The following is a 12,881-nucleotide window of genomic DNA, read 5'->3' as shown; positions in this document are numbered from 1 at the left end:
AATCCATCGAATTGGATTGATCATCTCGTTCATATGGCCTACACAAGAGCATCCCTATCTTCTATGATTTTAAACTCAAAAACATCTTTCAAATTTGAGTTTTGAATGAACCTTATGTTAGCTTGCTACACGGTTGGAGGTCTCGAAGTAGCTGGAAGCAATGATTGAAGAAGATGGCGGGGAGAGGTGCTCGGTTGAAGGTGATTGCAGCAGGTAGCTGGAGCAATGGCTGCACTGTTGGAAGAGGAGGCTTGCTACCTTGGTGTAGGAGACTGCAAATAGCTGGGTGTCTTGGAGATGGTGGTGCTGCTACTGTGCTGAACCGGTGGTGGAGCGCCGGCTATGGCCGGAGATGATGTTGAACCTGTTGCTACGGTACACCAATGGAGGGAGCTGCAGCTGTGGCAATGACTGCCAATGATTGTGGCTGGAGGTTCAGGAGGGAGCTTGGAAGTGCCGGCTGGTTCTTGAAGGGGCTGTGAGGGTTGCTGTGGCTGTCACAGCCAAGGAGAGAAGAAGAGAAGAAAAGAGAGAGAGAGAGAGAGAGAGAGAGAGAGAGATAGAGAGGCGTGAGATGGGAGAGAGGCCACCGTTCTTTTTTTGTGCTTCCTTTTTTTTTGGTTTTAAACTTAGGTTTTAATTGCCTTCTAACCTAGGTCTTAATGACCTAATGAAAAAGGAAATCTCCCCTTTACGTGAATGGGTTGGAGGTTGGGGAAAAAGAGAGAAAGAAAGAAGGGAAGAAGGAAAAGGGAAAGAAGAGGAAGAAGAAAAGGAAGAAAGGAAGAAGAAAGGGAAAGAGAGGGAAAAAGAAAAAGGAAAGAAAGAAAGAAATAGGGCTGGAGGTTTGGGCAACCACCTTGTGGGTCCCACCTCTCTAAAAAAAAATAAAAATAAAATAAAAAAAATAAATAAAAATCAATAAAAATAAAAATAAACAAATAAAAAGAAGCATCTTTTTTTTTTTTTAATTAAAATAGAAATGCAAATGAATGGGCCATCTCAGAGCGGGTCCAAATTTTGATTTTGAAATTCATTTTGACGATTAGAGGGGCAAAATAGTCTTTTTAGAAAATTTTTTTAGACGAAACGAGCTATTTTTGGCAGTTTTTGAAACGAGCTCGGATCTTGAAGTTCAATACCCCGTTGCGAAGCAAATTCAATATAGAATTTAAAAATATAATTTTGAAAGAAATCCAGATTATTTTTCTCGAGAAAATGCTTCCAAATCTATTTTTAGACAAAACGAGCTATTTTTGGTAGTTTTTGAAATGAGCTCGAATTTTGAAGTTCAATAGCTCATTGCAAAGCAAATCCAGTGTAGAATTTGAAAATTTGATTTTAAAAGAAATCCAGATTATTTTTCTCGAGAAAATATTTCCAAACGAAACGAGCTATTTTTGGCAGTTTTTGAAACGAGCTCAGATTTTGAAGTTTAATAGCTCGTTGCGAAGCAAATCCAGTATAGAATTTAAAAATTTGATTTTGGAAGAAATCCAGATTGTTTTTCTCAAGAAAATATTTCCAAATTTAGAATCTCGGGGTGAAAATGCCAATTTTGGAAACCCGAGGTTTGAAATTGATTTCTGAAAACTTTTAAAACTCAATCTGGATTGAAATTTATAAAACTGGAGTTCTGGACTTCGAAAATGAAATGAAATGTGATGAAATGTTATGAAATGCTGAGAAATGATATGAAATGATGAGAAATAACATGAAATGCTATGCGAAATGCTAACCCTGAATGAAGAATTTTGGATGTCAGACCCCGATCGACACTTGTATCAGTTTAGAAAGCATTAAAATTGATAAAATTTTCAAAATAGCTCAAGAAATGGTTTTTGGGACTCTACTGGGTCAGAGTGACACTGAAAATTGAGATTCGAGCTGGATTGAACTGAGATGAGCCAGATTGAGCTAGGTTTTAGAGTTTCAGAACTCCAATGAGCTGACAATGATACTGACTCAATTGACCTTTCCGACTGAATTTTCAAGAAAACTTGCCATTTTTAGAGAAATGGTACGGAATGATCACTGGAGCGAATTGAATTACGAACTTGAGCTGGCTTTGAGCTAAAAAAAAAGGTCAATAATACTGACATGAACTAAAATCGAAGCTCAAACACTACCTCAATTGACTAAACTCAACTCAATTTCAGCTGAAAGAGCTAAAATGGACTAAGATGGGCTCCTAGACACTTGGAAATGGTTTTGAACTGAAACTGGAGTGCTTGAACTTCTGGTGAGCTCAAGTTAGACTCTGGGGAACATGACTGACTAGGAATGACTAACTCGGAGACAATTGGTTTGGATTTGAGTTAGAAATGAGCTCATTTCTAAAGAAATGATCCCATTTTGGCAGGAATGGTCAGAAATGAAAATGGTCTGTTCATTGTGAGCTCAGATGAGCTTGAAATGACTGATATTCTAACTATTCTGAACTGACCAACAAGTTTGGTTGACTCTGACTGACTGGGGTCCGGGATGACCTAGGGGTAAAATGGTAATTTTCCTAGTGAAAAAGGGTAAAATGGTGATTTTCTGAAACTGACTCGGGGTTTGACTCCTACACTGACCTGACAGGGTTGGCACTGAACAAGGAGGATTGTTTGAGAATGAGTGAGGAAAATTTGGGGTGTTTACAAATAGGGTACTAAAACACTACTTTTTTTGGGAGAAGAATTCTGCACCTATCTTTTGACAAAAAACCATTTTCAGTCCTAGAATTACCGTGGTAAAAATTTAAGAGGTTTTCAAAATTTTAAATTGAAGATGTTAGGGGACACCTATAGGTATTACCTAAAAATTTTAATTGATTGTCAGAGTTCTGTATGAGTCGTGATAGATTCTGTAACAACAATATGATTTCTGCTAATTATTGTTTTAAAGTAATGCTTGTGAACCTATGTGATATGATGCCTGTCATGCTCACATATACATAGTTAATGTATGAATCTATGTACTGTCTATAAAATATGTATAACTGCTATGTGACAGTATGATAAGTGTATGCATGATGATTATGATGAATGCCATGTTACTTGATGTGATAAATCATGATGAGATAAGCTATGTATAATGATAAATTTCATGAATGATGCATAAATGGCTTACGTATAGGCATGTGCATCATGCATTGTATTGAAAGATACATGTAAAGCATGTCGGATGTGACATGGGTCATGAGGGACTCTACAAGCATATGACCCGAGAGTGAGCCTAGGTTCGGAGGAACCAATGTAGTATTTTTGTGCACCCTATAATAAATAATTATAATACATTCACGTACACTCTTTAACCTCAAGGGAGATATGGCTCAAGGGTACTCCCAAGGAGAGTATGTTACCACGAGTCTGGCTCGAGGGTATCCCAGAATGGAGATATGTTACCGAGAGCTTGGTTTGAATGGGTTGACCTGAGTTGACTTGTAAGTTTAATTAATCAACACTAAGTACTCATTCAAACAATTGTCTAACTTAGAGAGGGTAGGCGGTACATATGACCAAGGAAAAAAATGATTAATTTGGAGAAAGAGACATCTCTTCGATTTTCCATCCTTGGTGTAGGGAACCAAGATGACCTGATAAGGCTTAAGTTGATAGATCCACGAGTCTTTAGAGTATGAATCGATTTCCTAGACCACTGAAGTGTCTCTCAACTATTAGCTGATTCAGTGGGTGTTTACAGATTTTTTTGAGTCCATAAGATTAATAAAATACATAACCTAATGAACCCCCATTGGATTGGTTAAATCGAAGTTGAGTCTCTAAAAGTGTACCCTTATAGGGCAAGAAAAGAGAAACAATGCATTAGAGACGAGGTTCACATGTTCTACATGTTGAGATGTATGAAATAACTGTATGCATGTGATTGTTGCAAAATTTTTTCTTTTTTTTTTCTCTCTTTCCTCTTCTTTTTCCTTTCTTGCCCTTTTCCCTTTTTTGAAGGAAAAAAAAGAAAGAAGAGAGAAGAGAAAGAGAAGAAACTCTTTTGCAAGGTCTCACTTGACCTTTATTTGAAAAAGATATTTTAAAAATTTACTCGCCTCCGTTTTTGAAAATTTGCGAGAAAAAATAAAGAGACGGAATTCGCTCGTCGGTACAAGGTTCAACCGTTCCTGACGCCTTTACCAGGGGTAATTGAACCAATGATCGAATAAATGCCTTTTGCTTTGCTTAAATTTATCTAAGTGACTATTTTAAAATTCCTAAATGCACATTGAATTATGCTTGTGCAATGAAAAAGACGTATGCTCTTGAGAAATGCTTCAAAAATCTTGGGTTTTACCCAAGTGATTTTGAAATTGAATTTTGAACTTGAAAATGAATTTGGAAATTTAAATTGAATTTAGAATTCGAAATCAGAATGGAATTTCAAAGTTGAATTGAACTTTGAAATTGGAATATTGAATTGATTTTGAAATTGAATTTTGAACTTGGAAATGAATTTGGAAATTGAAATTGAAATTGAAATTGAAATTGAATTTAGAATCTGAAATGGAAATTGGATTTTGCAATTCAAATAATGAATTCAAAAGTTGAAATTTTAAAGAAATAATGATTGGAATAAGAATTTTGAAATAAGATTTGAGAATAAAAGATGAATTTGTATTTGTAAATGAAAATTGGAAATGAATTTTGAATTTAAAAAATGAAAAATCATCTCAGAAATCACTTGGAATTTAAAGACAATTTGAAATGATTTGAAAAAGAATGCAATTCTATCTTGAATGATGAATGATTTGAAAGAATTTAAAGTTTGAGATTAAAAAAACATATTTTATTCTTTATAAGAATTGAAATAAGATTAAATCATAATATATTCATGACTATGGTCACAAATATATTATAATATAATCTATATTTAAATTCTAATAAAGAATAAAATAAAATTTTGTGCCTTTATAGGATTTAAAATGAAATTAACTTTTAATATATTCATGACTATGACCACAAATATATCTTAAGTTAATTCACATATTAAATTCTGATAAAGGAAAGAATATTTCAGAAAAATATGATGATTTTCAAAAGAGACCTAAGTGGAGGTCAAATATTATTCCATAAAAGATAAAAATCTTAAGTATTGTTCACATTTTGACTATGACCATAAATGTGAATCATTTACTTAGGATTTAATTACCTTTTTATTACAATGGTGCACGTGCCATTCGTGTTTCACCATTGTGAATTTTTGAAAATAAAATAAGAATAAAATGAGATGAAACAAACAATTATGAGAATTATATGCTCATACATTTTATTCTAAGCTGAAAAGGAGAAATTATCATTAATTAAAGTTATTACAACCTTCAAATTGAAATTGAAATGATAAAATCCTTAACCTAAGAAAGGAAATCAACATTTCCATGTATTCTTGCAAAACAAGGTTAGCATAAAGCAAAATACTAAATATGGAAAGAAATTAAGGTGTTGTTTTGGAATTAAAAATGCATATGATGATGCCTACATGCTAATGAGAAAATATACATGAAAATGCATATGCAATGCATTATGCTAATAAGAAAACGTGTATTGGAATACATATGTAATGCACTAAACTAATGATGAAGTAGATATTGAAATGCATATGTAATATCCTAAGCTAATGGTGAAAATAGATGTTAAAATGTATGAATAATATCCTAAGCTAATGAGAAAAGGATATTAAGATGCATATGTGATGCATTGAGCTAGTGAGAAAATGCATGTTATGATGCATATGTCATGCACTGCATTAATGAGAAGGTACATATTAGAATGCCGTGAAGTGTTGTGAAGAGGTGAAGTAGGGCATGTGAAAGTATTGAGAAGGTGGAGGTGGTGCTGAAGGATATGGAAGTGCAGCAGGGTATAGTGATACATACATCGTGAAATGCAGGGTAAGATGAGGGTACAATGAAATATGCTGCCATCAGCTAAACCGATCATAGGAGGTGAAGGTGTAGGTAACCATGTGGATGCCGTGTGGTGGATGTGCGCAAATAGATGTTGCAGGGGGATGGAGTGAGTGTAGTGCTGGTAATTGGAGTGCACAGGTGACATGCAACAGTGCTGTGGCAGGTGCAACATAGTGTGCAGTGATGGGGTGTGTAAGTGCAGGTTGTGCATTTGTGAAGGAAGTGGAAGTGCAGGAGGTGGGGTGTGCACACTGTGAGAGATGCAGGTGCTACTAGGTGTGCTGCAAGTGGAGATGCGATGCATGGGAGAGTGCAACAAGTATACAAGGTGCTGTGACAGTGGTGACAACAAGCATAGTGCAGGTGGGAGTGATTGTGTTGGGTACAGAGGATAGAAGACAATGTGGGTGCCTGGTGTTTGCAACATGCAAGTGACTGATGTAAGTGGAAATGTGTAGCAGCACATGATTGTGTTGCGAGCATGCTGAAGGTGATGTGCACAGGGAATGGTAAACATGCTTGTGTCATGGAGTGAAGGAGTGAAAGTGTTGGCAATTAGAGTGCTGAGGTGACAAGGGATATAGTGAAAGTGATAATGATTCCTAGATGGATAAGTGATGCTGGGTGATGATAGTATGTGAATGTATGGGTGAAGTGATGATTTTGCAGCAAGTGGGTGACATTGCAAATGTTGCGGTAAGTGGGTGACATTGCAAATGTAGGTACTGCAAATGTAGAGCACAAATACAACCGGGTGCTGATGTAAGTGCAGTGAAGATGGCAGTGATGCCTAAGGGGAGGTGTAGCAAGTGAACGTGGATGCAGTGTTGCAGGGGAGGAAGGTATAAGGGTGTTGTGTATGCAGGGAGTGCAATAGACTGTGAGGAAGTGAAGGAGATAGATAATCAAGAAGTGGAAGCATTCTCCTTGAAGGAGACTTTATCCACTAATCCAAGAATGAAATGATATATTTATTGACAAAAAACAGGTAAATAAGCCACTGAATGCTTGTATGCAAGATAGAACAACTTACAAAACAACGACAACTCCAAGTAACCAGAATCTAATGATAATGAACAAACTAAAGTGCTAATTGGAATGAATCCTTTGAACCATGGGTATCAGCTCGTCACTCATGAGTCATATCTTTCCAGCAAACAAGGAAAATGATTTAAGCCCAAACCATAAGAAAATGAGTTTCACCATTCGCAAATCATCGTTGTCTATTTCTATGCTAGGACCTTAGAATGATTTAATGGAAACATCTAAAAAGTCATTCATGCATTCCAAATGGGTCCATCCACACTTGACGTCTTGGAGTTGAGAAGTGTTTCTGCCTTCAATAGAGGATACAAACTGAAGTAAGGGTCTCTCCATGCCTTCAAATTTCTCAAACCCTGTAGTTAGGCTAGATGACTCTTAAAAGCATAATTGATCGAGTACCCTGACCAATTAGGCTATATTAGATGAACTGCTCGTCTTAAGCCAATACTCTCTTCAAAAAGGAAATCTACCTTACAATCATTGAATGTCCTACTTATTCACCATATTCATTACACGACAACTATCAACTTGGCGCATATCTCAAATGTACACGCATGCAACACATATATACACAGGAAAATAGTTATGCAAACTTCTGCTTGGGTTGCTCATGATCCAATAAATATTGAGGGCTTGACATTAACTGTCTAAGGCAAGTCAAGAGGGGTTACATCCGATTCAGCTAAAGAAGACATGTATTAAACACTTGCTGTATGATATGGTGTGTGCAATGAGATGAATATAGTGAATCAATAAATGAAACAGACGATTAAGTGAAAACATGGGTAAATGAACATGATGCTTATTATGCAGGTCAGGCGTTGCCAATAGTTGAATGGGGAAGATACCGTGTGATATAACCAGAAATTTAGAAAAGAAAAAAAAAAGAAATGAAGTAAATAAACCGATGCATAACTAGTAAAGCAAGAACATAAACCACAATGAAATCAACAAATCCTCAAAAGAGAAAGAACAACAACAGGTAAAAGGGGGAAAGGGGAACCTCTTATGCAATACAAATGCAGAGGATGGGAAGTTGTAGAATGTGTACAGAAGGAGGTGAGATGCTTCAACTACAATGAAAACATGGCTCATCCGGATCCATTACAGAAAATGTAGATAAGGTGAAATCCCATTCTAACTTATGAAACAAATGATGAAGATAGATGAAATTATCAAAAACATAGGGAATGAGACCGAAAACACATGAAACTAGTTACTGAAATTAATTAAAATCAAGCGATATGCGATGCTAGTGGAATGAAAAGGGATGGAACCAAGATACAAATGGGTAATATTGATGGAACGAGATTGTGACACAGATTTGAAGCTAGAGAGCTTGCAGATATGATGTCTAGCCTGATAATTATAGTAAATGTAAAAGGAGCCGATGCAAACGAAGAACTAATGCTGAATTGCAACAGAGAGCTGATAAAGCATTGAACACAGAGGCCTCTATGCTAAACTAATGCATGAATTCAAAATTTCGATAGGAGGTCATGCGCATATGCAGATGCTGGAAATGATTTATGACATCTATGATGCATTGTAGTCTTTAACATAATAGGCCTTGATGTTGTTGCAGAGGTGTAACATCGATATTGCTATAGGCAATTCGATGATACACAATATGTTTTTGATGAACAAAAAATTCTAAGAGAGGAGGAGAAGGAATTAACAATGCAAAACTTGAAAAATATAAGGAATAAATTCACAAAATATCAAAGAGGGGAAGAATGGAATTCTTACCGTAGATGAAGCTGGCTCTGTTGTAGGGAGGGCTGGCTTCTTCGATCAGTTTAGGAGAGAAAAGACTAGAGGGAGGAGGAAAAGGGGAAGGAGAAAGAGAAAAGGGAGAAAGTAGAGCGATAAGAGCAATGAAGGGGTGAAGAAGCGATGAAAACCATCGACCCCTTCGGCTCTGTTTTATAACAGAAAGCCATTAGGGGCTTTTCAAAAATGGTTCTCTAAGTTTTTAAGATTTTCAAAATAAGGGTTATATTTACAAAGCTTTCCATAAAGGGGGTTTAAGCTAATATTTTTTTTTGAAATCTTTTTATATTTTTGAGAGAAATTCTCAAAACATGAGGATTTTAAAAGATGGGATCCAGACGAGGTTTTTGAAATGTTTTTGTAAAATATTCGTTCTAAAATTTAAAGATTTTTTGAAACAAAGTTTTTGGGAAAATACATGGTTAATTTTAGAAATTGGGTTTCAAAACGGGTCTGGATCTGAGATTTTGATATAATATTTGAGTTTGGACCTCGAATTGAGATTGGATCTTGAACCAAATGCAGAGAATTGATTTTTTTGATTTTCTGAAAAAAAAAGAAGACCCGAACTCAGAATCGAATTTGGATATCAGATCTGGATCCAAAATTGGGTCAGATATGAAAATTGAATTTGGATTTCGGATCTTCAACCAGTGAATCCGAGAAATAAATAGAAATCAAAAGTTGACCCGATTTATTCAGAAGATGGGGGCCAAGGGCAAAAAAGGAAATTTTGAATTTTTTGGAAAATTTGGGGTGTTCACAATGCAATAGTGCATGATCTTAATTACTGACAAGTTTGAATACAAGTATTGTACTAAAGAGTAAGTTAATGTCATTTATTTACCTGTATGCTCAAATGTATGTATAGGTAATCTGGATCTGTGGTATATGCTTGATCGATATGGGCATTACATACATTATGCATTTGAAATTTATTTTCCTATTTATATGGCATAATGTTACCTATTAGGCCATGGTTTGACCTCCTAATTTTACTATTTTTCAAGCAATGAGCAAACTGATGATGCAAAATGCTTGTGGTGGTGCCAGGACAAACATTGTTGTCTTTCCGAATACTTGACTTATGTTTTGACTCTTAGGCATTTTAAATATTTTTATAATGTGTTAAGACTCTAATTTAATTATGCTTAAACATTTTAAATTAATGAATGGTTTATTTAGAAATCCATTTCAATCATGTATGTGTGTTGTGGTTTGATTGTTACCAGCTCAAGTCCGAGTTTGCAAAAGACTGGTATAGCCCTTTCGCAGGTTTCAAAAAAAAAAATTCACTAAAATTTCTTGATTAAAATTTGGGGGCATTACACCCCCCATGTCCTTATTCAGTTTTGGACTCATGCCTTCTCCATAACAATCTTTTTGATTAATCACTTACCTACTCCCAACCTATATCATCAATCTTTTATGAAGATTTTAATTAATCAAGATCCTAATTATACTTTTTAAATTTTTTTTGGATGTGCATGTTACTCGTACCGAAAACCTTACTGAGCTCATAAATTAAATTACAAGTCCTCCCATCATATTTTTCTTAGCTATAATCCTATTCACTATGGATACCTTGGCCTAAATCCCATAAATCAAAAAGTCATTATCTACCGACATGTTATTTTTTATGAAAGCTTCTTCCCTTTCCAACATCATTATATATCACCTTCAGCAAATTACACACCCTCAGTAGTGCCAAACTTTATGTTACCTATTAATGCCCCTCATACTCCCTCTTTTGAGAACCTACATCTTCCTCTGATATGCCACCATTACCTTCTATTGTTCTCAGTTCCCCTCCTCTTCCTTCACCACCTGTTGTAGAGTCCTCACTTGCTCCCATTATTCTTGACCCTACTACCCCTCCTTCTGCTCACACTCATCATATGATCACCTGTGCACAAGATGGGACCTTCAAACTCAAACTTTTCTAAGCAACCAAGCACCCTCTACCTATTGCCTCTTCTTACTAAACTATTCACTAACATTGAACCCACTACCTTTAAACAAGATCAGTCCGAGTTCCACTGGTGTGATGTTATGCAAACCGAATTCTCTGCCCTACTCAAAAGTAACACTTGGACTCTTGTTCTGCCTGATCCATCCCATAATCTTATTTGATGCAAGCGAATCTATTGCATTAAAAGGAAGGTTGATGGATCTCTTGAGTGATATAAAGCCTATTTGGTTGCTAAGAGCTTTCATCAAGACAAAGGCATTGATTATTTTGAAACATTTAGACATGTTATCAAGCCTCACTATTCATGCAGTACTATCTGTGGCCCTCAATCAATGCTGACATGTTTACCAACTTTATTTTTCTTCACGAAACTATTAATGAGGAAGTCTATATGTAACAACCTCCTCGTTTTTGGCATTTACGGTTTTCTCATCATATATGTAAGCTTAGTTGGGCTCTCTATAGTCTCAAATGGGCACCTCAGGCGTGGTATCAACATTTGAGTATTGTTCTTTTGAGCAATGGTTTTATTGAATCTCAAACTGATGCAACCCTCTTTATTTAGTGCAAACATCATTTAAGTGCTTATATTTTGGTATATGTTGATGGCATTCTTGTCACAAGCAAGTCTTCAGTGTTTGTTTGATTCTTAATAACATGATTAAGTTAGAGTTTTGTATTAAAGGATCTTGGGTCTCTACATTATTTTTGGGCATTAAAGTACTACAAACCACTGATGAACTGCTTTTATCCCAACGCAAATATACATCCTACACCAGACATCCATGCGAGAGACCAAACCTATGTCTCATTCTGCATGGCTAACATCAGACGAACCATACTTTTATGGTCCTACACTTTATCGGATAGTGGGTGCACTGCAATATGTAACTCTTACTCATCCCGATCTTGCCTTTTCTTTCAACCACGTGTGTCAGCATATGCATAAACCATTAGTTGACCACTAGAATGCAGTGAAACAAATTCTCCAGTATCTCAAAAAAACTATTTATTATGGACTTCTGATAAGGTCATCCACCTCTATTTCACTCACTGTTTCAGACGTTGATTAGGCAGGTTCATTTGATGATCACAAATTTACTTTTGGCTATGTTGTCTCTCAATATTATTTCATGGAGTTCAAATAAATGCTTGTTTTAGCACAAAGGTTGAATACAGAGCAGTCACGAATGCAGCAACCAAATTTTCGCAGGTTTATGCCCTCTTTTGAGAACTTGGCGTACCTATCCATATTTACAATCTACAACTTATCTTGTTGTGAATCTTGTTCTTCACAATCACAATGAAATTGACGTGCATTTTGTTCAGGACCACATTGCGAAAGGCAAACTCAGGGTGTCTCACATTCCTTCACCAAACCAAATTGCAGATGTTCTCACCAAAGATCTCCCAGTTTTGGTGCTAGGATTTTTCTCTTTGGTCTCTCTACTCTCCAAGTATTACTTTGTTAAAGAACCAAATAAGAAATATAGGCCAAAGTGTTCTTTATTGCTAGGATTTTAGAAGATAAAATGGTAGTTTCCGTTTTGAATTTGTGTTGACTATTACTTTTAAGGTTTTATTGCATTGTATTTTTGTTGACATGCTTGGTATCATTCTAATGAGTTTGATTAGCCTTGATTGTTTTTTAATTTACCCTTTTTAAACCCATTTTTACTTAGTTATCTTCCATTGAGCTGGTTAATAGCTTGATAAAGTTCAACCAAACTTGAACATCCATGGTGGTTGACTTAACTGTTGCATTTATGTTGATGCATGTTACTTGTTCAATAAATGCTTGAGAGGCATTCCGAAATGGTTTATGTTGGTTTTGATGATCCTTTTTTTTGTGATGATGATGATAGGGGTTCCCTTCCAATGATGTATCTTGGGCTGCTGCTACATATGGGTGTATCAAGGGACCTACATTGGGTTAGGGTAGAGGAAGAGTAAGGGGTGAGAGTACAAAAGTTTGATAAAGTTTAACATAACTCTTATGGTTTCTACAAATTTTCAGGTTGCCAACAAAGGTAGATAAGCGCTTAAAATGCATCCTTCAATGGTTCATTTGAATAGAAAAGTCAGAAGGTCGATCAAATGCTATGGTAAGTTGGCATACTATTGTGAATTGGGGGGTTTGGGAGTTCATAACCTGCACATTTTCAACAGAGCATTGTTAGCAAAATGGTTGTG

This window comes from Nuphar pumila, chromosome 3 (genome assembly GCF_984573655.1).
Source record: "Nuphar pumila chromosome 3, dmNupPumi1.hap1.1, whole genome shotgun sequence".
NCBI lineage: Eukaryota > Viridiplantae > Streptophyta > Magnoliopsida > Nymphaeales > Nymphaeaceae > Nuphar > Nuphar pumila.
The sequence above is the reverse complement of the archived record's forward strand: the minus strand, read 5'-3'. Positions refer to the sequence as shown.